This window comes from Centruroides sculpturatus, unplaced genomic scaffold (assembly GCF_000671375.1).
Source record: "Centruroides sculpturatus isolate CEXI.00-Female unplaced genomic scaffold, Cexi_2.0 scaffold305, whole genome shotgun sequence".
Classification (NCBI taxonomy): Eukaryota; Metazoa; Arthropoda; class Arachnida; order Scorpiones; family Buthidae; genus Centruroides; species Centruroides sculpturatus.
The window spans coordinates 185,077-194,212 of record NW_019384644.1 but is presented as its reverse complement, the minus strand read 5'-3'; positions in this window follow the sequence as shown (position 1 = coordinate 194,212).

Genomic DNA, 9,136 nt, shown 5'->3' with positions numbered 1-9,136 from the left:
GCTACTCAAATATTTTACGTTTTTGATACTAAATTAACTTCTGAAGTATAATTTTTTATTGTTTTTATATTTTTCAATATATTTATTTTGTTTGTACAAAATAAAAAAATAATTTTTAACGATACAATAGTTTTCGTTAGGCTTAACATCGACGAAAATTCAACGCGAAGCGACACGCAACGAAGAAAAATTTCGAAATCGGATACGTTAAACTATTTTTTCGTACGTAAATCAGTTATCCGAAATATCAGTTATCCGGACAACTTCAGTCCCCAATTGATTCGGAAAATCGACGCTCTACTGTATATCTTTTTTCAACTGTACCATTTAGTTTTTCTGTAACAAGTCTATATCCACTTAAACATTTATTAATGTCGATGAGTAAGACCAATGTAGCTTTAAAATATGAAATAGAAATTATAAGGTTCCTCACAACAAAAAATTGACAGGAAAACCTTTAAAAAATGTTTAGGTGTGTCAGCCAAAAGAGAAAGAATGCAAGGAAAATTTTTGAAACCGATTATTTCTTAAAGGATTTTTTAATTTATTTTTTTTTTATTATTCTTATTATGTTTTGCTCACGTAGAATAGCCTANATAAAAATCTAATTAAAATTTTCATTTTTGAAATATTAACTTTTAAAATATATTTTTATACACCGACAAGACTAATAATAACATAACAATGAAAACAGGAAATTATATACATAAATAAATTCAGGTACAATTTCAAAATATAATTGCTTTTATATTTAAAACAAAAACCATAAATCTTAATAAATAAAGGATTTACATTACAAGCAGTCGATATATATGATTCTCATTCTGAGTGAAGTAAAACACAAATATCAATGATAATCGATGTTATTCTTCAATCAAATTTAATTACACAATATTAAATTCAGGTGAAAATATATTGTTATTAGATAAATATTTTTGAGTTCTTAAAGCTATAGAAAAGCTCTTGGCGTTAAGAATTCCAAAATATTTATCTATGTGGTCGCGATATGAACACAAAACAATAATGCATCCCATGCTTGTATTCATAACAATAGAAACGTTGAGATTTTTGATTATCTGTATTTATGTTTGTAGCTATAAATTTGAAATATGTTTCATTGATCTGTTCATATTGATGTCTAAATACTCTGTTTACTTTATCTAAAAATAATAAACATTATTTTCAATTAAAATACATTGAGATCTTTTTTATTTTAATTTTTTTGTCAGTCTATATTTCAATCCTGAAGTTTCTTCAATTACAATGAAATTTGAGAAATTTGTTCATTAAGGATACATGTTATATTTTGAATAAGAAATGTTAACACTCATCTACGAATTAAAGAAATGTAAAAATTTTATTAGGAATTTATATTTGTAACGCCAAGGCGGCAAATGCAATCAGGTGATACGAGAACATTATTCTCGAAATGAATATTTCTGCCGAAAAATTTTTAATTCATAAAAACTTCATTGCTTCGAGACATTTTGCTGATAAATTTCCATGTGAAAAACGAAAGTTATAAAAAATGTAAACAGATGTCATAATAAATAGTATTTTCTTATAAAAGAAGCAATAATTGAAAACCATAAACTCCTCAGATTTTAAAAGTAGCCTATATTATCATCATTTTGGATGCCAAGTACTCATTTTCATTATCAATAAATAATGTTAGAAAAATATAAGATATTTTTATATACAGATAAGTGTCGAATGACTAGTGTTTTAAATTTATAATTGAATTTGTAAGAATTTGAAAACTTGGAAATTTTAACTATAGACAATCCTAGAAAGTCGAGGATTACCTATAGTTACAATTCGCGCTTTTGTACATATCAGTACTTTGATATTCCTAAACTGGTTTTTAAATACCAAATTCGAACTTTCTTATAATTTTAGCCTACAAACAATAATTTAAAACTATCGTGCAATATCACTTTCTGCCAATTTTGCTTTTGGTAACATCTGAATTATTGCAAAAATAAAATTTTATTGTTTAATCTATGGTTTTAATGTTTTAAATGTTTTATCCATTCTAATATATTCGCTGCAAAAACAAAATTTCCTATTTAAATAAGAATTCTATTTTATAATTTTTTCCTATACGGTTTTACATATCCGAAAGTCGTGTACGAATCTCATTCAGTCCGAAAATCGAAGAGTATCTGTATATTATCATTTGCAATGGAAATGAACACTTTATGTCCAAACCGTAATGTATGTTTTTAAAAACTTTTATATACCGTAACGCGAAATTCACATTTCCATTCAAAAAGAAAAATGACGAAAATAGAAAAACTTACTTGTCAAAAATAAAAAAAAAAATAAAAAAATGTTATACTGTACTGGATTTTGTTGCCAAACAGAATGTTTACATTATAGAATCACTCGTTTATAATGTTGATTCTTCTGATGTTATTTGTTTATTAAGAGATGCAGCAGTATTATGGAAATCCATTATTTTGAATAATAAGTAAATCTTTGACTCCGATTGGAACAGCTGTTAAGATTTGTTTCAATAGTTAAAACATTAACGTATTACTGAAAGGCATCTCTAGATTCTTCCAGGTTTGAATGCTTTTTATAAATCTAGGTCTTGTGATTTACTTCCTTTGTTAAATTTCCATTATATTTGTGTGATACTTAATGAAAAAACTAACTTTATACAGAAAATGTGGCTGAAATTAACTGATATAAATTACATAGTATGTTAAATTAATGTTTAAGACACGCGTATAAATATTAAATACGATATATGTATTTAAATATATCATCGATTTAATATTTTCGTTTATTAAGTTTCATACCCAATTCATAGTTTATAAAAACGACGTTCTTTTTTGACTTATAATTTATCATAACTATTCAGAAAAATAAAATGCAAAACTTACCCACTTCCATAGATATATAAAACGGGAATGTAATAACCAGTAACAATCGACACAGCATTCTTATTTACGAAGGTAGTAAGTTCAATTTAACAATATATTCAAGAAACTTAACACCGAAGGTCAAATAATTAATTAAGCATTCGTCGACATAAACATTTAGTCCCGTGATTGTTGTTGACGTTAAAGATTTTTCGACACTGTAAAATTCAAGTAACTCCTATTGCACTACAAATCCATTTGTGAAGTCCTAGAATAAAAGATTCTATCTAGCGCCGCATGGTGTTAAAATAATGCATTAAATATAATTTTCATTAAATTTCAAAAACTTTCATAAATCTATTATTTCTATCAATTTTTTAAAATGTGTCCAATATTTTTAAAAGTGAATTATTAATATTCAGTTAAGACCTTTACATTGTTGTTATTCATTATTTTTTTCAATTTTCAGTTATAATGATAAATACACGGGAAATACAAATTCAAAATCTTATAAACACAAATTTTATGTACACAAATTCAATGCTTGATTTAAAAAAAAAAAAGTAAATTTGTAATTTTTAGCTTATATGATTGAAATTACTTCGATAACCAAGAAGAAAATTCAATTCAGTATGATGATCTGTAAGATTTAATATCACTTTTAAAATATTCTCTTTTGTAGATTTTAACGGAATTTGTAGGCTAAATTTATTGCATGGCATGCATGATAGAAGAAAGAATTTTATTAAATATTTAATTACACATGCGTATTAACATCAAAAATGTAAAATATTAATTGTAAAACATCTTCGATAGGATGTTCAATCTCCTGGCAATATAAGCTTGATGACGATTCGGCACGTTGCAAGTAAAGCTGTTAATGACGACTTGAATGATTAATTGCCAATCCTGCAAAGAATTTAGATCTACATTTGTAAGTGTAGAAAATGTAATGAAACTGCAGTTCGTCTTGAAAAAGCGTCTCAAACATATTCAATATGATTTAGGACAGATAAAACTATAATCTATTCGGACTACGATTTTATTTTTGACATACTGGTCTACCAAACAAAATTTGTGAAAGGCATTATTGTTCATTAATATGGCTTCAGAATACATTGCTGCAAAAAATGAATGAACATAAGATTCCAGAATCTCATTGCGATACCTAATATGTTGCAAGACTTCCCGAGAAGACATAAGATTTTTGTAGCCATTGATTGTGATGTGACCTACACCGTCAAGTCGAAATCTCAAAATTATCTTTTCCTAAAATATTTGTGTACTGGTCGTCATTCGCGCCTGACCAACGACTTGCCACTTGGAGTTTTCCGGATTTTATTCGTGTCTCTTAATTAATACCTAAATAGAGGCAAGTTTCCCGTAGAAAGATTTTCAGGGGACATTCCTTTTGGCAGATTGCCTACTTGTTACGCTACTTTATCCCGTTAATCCAATCCAAAATATTTGTAGGATGATATTAGATTCTAATCGAAAATCAATTTAAATATTTCATTGAGACTCGTCTGTGAAGAGTATACCATTGACTTTGATTTCAATCTTAATGTTCTCAATACAAATTTAATCGAGTCTTCTCAGGAAAAATCAGAGATACAAATAGTCGTCTTTTTTAAAGAAAACCTTTAAGAATCTTTCTAAACAAACTTTGCTGTGAGACAACTTTTCGTACAGATTCTGTGAAGTTTGAAAATGTTGTGATAGTTCTTGCGGATTTTCAGGTAAACGGAGTCGATTTCCTCCTTTTAATTTCTGGTCGACTCCCGTACAATAGGTGTCTTTCTACAATGCAATCTACTGAAATCATTTGACTTACATTGGTTTTGGTTTTCATTTATTTCGTAAGAAACTTTTTTTTTTAATTTTTATTCAATTTTTTTTATCCTATGTTAAAGGCCAGTCTTTCTGATGCGAATATTGAAACCTTATAAGTTTTCTATGACTTATCAGGCGTGATATACTTAAACATTTATGTATATATGATTATTTTTAAAAATATAAATAAATGATAATTTATCTAATAGGTCTATGGCTTTATTTTTTAGATAAAAGTTATATTAATTCAATTTTTTTTATCCTAAATTAAAGGCCAGTCTTTCTGATGCGAATATTGAAACCTTATAAGTTTTCTATGACTTATCAGGCGTGATATACCTCAGAAGAATTTCAAATAATTAACATTATTTATAGTAATAATAAAACAAATGTCATTAGAGGGGAATAGAATTATCTTCGATGAGTCGTAACTTCATTATTTTTAATTAGATATTTACATTTAAACTCATTTAAAGTATCAAAAATGCACTTTAAGGCACTATCTTCTCTAATTTCTTTTATCAGATTATAATTTTCTCCACTTACTCTTCTCGAATTAATTAAGTGCGTACACTGTATTAAATATGACTAAGAAGCGGCAGAATTTTAACTGAAGTTATTGAAAACGCATACGTTTGCTTCCATTATTTATAAATATGAGCACTTGTGCGATGAAAATAATAATAGAAAACAGAACAAACAACGGTATTGTTACCAATATAACTTTTAACTTTACAAAGAGACATCTTTTATTAAATTTTCAAGATATTTCGTAAGTTAAAGAGCTCTAAATGAGTAACAAAATCAAAATTTCTGAACAAGGGTGAATGTAAAATATTAATCAGTATCTTGGGGAATATTTTAATATCCAGAATAATTAGAAACGAGCTTTTCCTAAATAGTTTCGATATTTTTCATAAATTTACTTCTATTTTTTTCAAAATATTATTTTTCTAAAATCATATTTGTTTTTAATTTTGGAATATTATACAGTTAAATTAAATAAATACTGTATCAAACTAAGCAATAAGGTTTTATAGTAGACCTATCAGAAAGTCATAACTGTAATACAGAGTTATATTTCATCATCCTCATTCGCCTAAAAATAAAATGAAATAAATTTAAATGGCTATATAAATAAAGCAAAATAATAATAAAATTTTAAAATATTTTAAGCGATTTAAATGTAATTTAATTTATCAATAAAAAAATATTTTAACATTGAGATATCATATAGTTTTATAAACGTAATTGTATATATATTTCAAATATTTATTAATTTTAAATGCATAAATTGCTTTAAATTCGATTAATTTATTTNGAAAAATGCGAACTAATGTAACGTCGTATGGTGAGTTTTTGTTCGTATCGTGGAGCAAAAATATGTTCGAATTTCATGTCGTATCCTGAAAATTTCGTATGCTGGGGCGTTCGTAACCTGAGGTACCACTGTACTATACTTTATTCGAAAAATGTTACTAAACATTTGTATCTTAGTTTTTCTTAAGTAATCTGTCCTATAAGTTTGTAACAGGAATTTCGAAATACACTATAAATATTAGGTAAATTAAAATGTATTAACTTAATATTATATTTAAGCATTTTTATCTTTCAATAAATTTAACATAAGTTATTAACTGAAATCATATCAATGTCAAGACAAAAGAATATTTTGTGCTTTGAAATACAGCGAATTAATTTAATAATCGAAACAGAAATATCTGAGATGTGAAAAAAATTACGTAAAGTAAAAACTTGTGACAATTTAGACGATGGTCAAAATTCTTTAGGAGTTTTCCTTTGGTAAAGATACGCTTGGCGCTTAGAGACGAAATGTAGAAAAGAATAATACAGGTAAAAATCTTGTGTGTACCGCTTCAAAGCACCAAGCTTGTCTTTACCAAAGGAAAACGCCTAAAAATATTTTGACCGTCGTTTAAATTGTCACAAGATTTTACTTTACGTAATTTTCTCACATCTCAGATGTTTCTGTTTGAATATCAATTGTTTTTGTTTAATAATTGTGTTATTACGTCAAGACATAAGACGACGACGAACAATTCAGTTGGTACCGATCAACGTGCCACCAATCGAACGCGCCGCCGACCGACGCTTTCGATACGCCGCACCGTTTAGAAAATTTCTTATAAAAAGTTTTAATCAGTATAAATTCGTGCTTTTGTAAATCTGAGTAACATTTTGAATAAAATTTATTTGTTTCAATGTAATTTTATCTTTATAAGCATAAAATTAAGCCGTAAAACTTGAATTAACTGTATGGGAAACCCCCGTGAACTTTGACCTATCGACCCTGAAGTTTCGCCAGCACTTCACTGATAACGAGAAAGACATGACTTAAGTTTAAAATTTGAGGTTTCTAGACCCAGTGATTTTTTCTCTATGAGTGTCTGCAGTGCTGGATGAAGAAAAAGAAGAAAATACAGCTTTTTTGGCGATATTTGTACTTTTCAATTGCTTATATTTCCGCAACCGCATTACAGAAAATCTTGAAATTTTGCACACTTCCTAAGAAAACAATTTTCTTTCGAATGAGATATTCGAAATTACTTCAGGTGTTTGGGGAGCGGAGAAATCGACAACTCTGATTCCTATTTATATAGTCCGTCACTGACTTTAATTACTTGGCGGAGAGTCACTGCTGTGACTCCTGATGATAAACATCTTTAATAATGGGCAGATGGCGCTTAAATTCGTCATCGCTCGAATTCCGTAGCATTGTATGAGGTGTTACGAATTAAACTTTTATATATCTTAGTGCAATAAATACTTATCTTTTTTGAGATTTGTACAATTTTCTGATAACATTGGGAAATACAGTAGAGCGTCGATTTTCCGAAAGTCAATCATCCGAAACGTCAATCATCCGAAACAATTCCAGTCGGCAAATTTAAATTTTCGCCAGTGCTGTGGCGCTTCAATCTTTACCTATGTCTTGGGCTACTCAAATATTTTACGTTTGATACTNATTTATTTCGTAAGAAACTTTTTTTTTTTTAATTTTTATTCAATTTTTTTTTATCCTATGTTATATGCCTATTGAAGTTATCTTTAATTATTTTTATTTAATTTTCGCAGTTTTTGTTTTTCTAGTTCAGTTTCTGCTTCGACTTGCATTTAAATTTATTTAAAATATTTTTCTCTGACAAATCATTGAATTCAGTTTGTCTCTTATTTTGGAAAAAGAAACTGTTTTTCAATTAACTTTTATCACTTATGTTTTATATTTACAGAAAAGGAAACAGTATTTGATATTTTATTATAACACATGGGCGATCTGCCAAGAAGAGGATGCTTTACAGGAGGACTTTCTTTCTATACAAACTGATCCTTATTTAGGTATTAAATATGTGAAGAAAACTCAAAAAATTCCGAGGTGAGGCGCAAATTCCCCTTCCTGTGTACAGTTTTTACTCACTCAATCACTGGTGGTATTTTAAGTTATAGTTTCATTGCCTCTGCCATATACTGAATGTGTTTTTCTATGTAAAAATATATATCCATCGATATTAGTGATTTATTCCATATTATTGAAAATTTTATTTGAATATGATTCTGATTTCGGCATTCGGTCTATTTTTTTCTCGTGAAGTTTTGACTATTTCTATTTTTCATTTTATCTCTGGTTCGACCAGGCCTTAGTAGGATTGCCAGATGATGATGTTTAGTCGAACCAGATCTCACGTAAATTCCAGACTATCTATGAAAAATTCCTGATAATCTTATTCGCGAGATTAGCTTCTTAACCGCCTCGTTTTCTGGCCAAATGATGTAGGTATTTTCAAACAGTGTGACTTTGTTAAACAATTGTTTTTGCCAACTTGTATTGAAAGAAGACGATTTTTCTATAAAATTTTATACGTATTTTGTATAAAAACTTTACTATTTAAATTTTATTTGATTGTTTAAGAATATGACAGACTAATATTTTTAAATTTTACAAAAAATAGCTAATTACTCAAATAACTTTATAAAGCATGCTTAAACTTTTCTATGAAATAGTGGACGAGCGGTTGTCAGCCTATCGCTCTGGCCGGTTCCATCTCCCACTACTGGCTGCCCCATTGTGGGCCTGGCTGAATCCATAATGAGTATAATGAAAAGTCATCTTAGTGACCACAAAGTGGAGTCAAATAACAAATATATGCACCGTATTTCGAAATTCCTATACAGTGGTACCTCAGGATACGAAATTAATCCGTTCCGAAATTGAGATCGTATCATGAAAATGTCGTAAGGTGAATCATCTTTTCCCATACGATTACATGTAAAACCAAATAATTCGTTCCAACGCGAAAAACATACTCAAATTAAAGCCAAGTAATACATTAAAAAAAAAAACTGTAGTAAGAAAAACAAATGAAAAATGCGAACTAATGTAACGTCGTATGGTGAGTTTTTGTTCGTATCGTGGA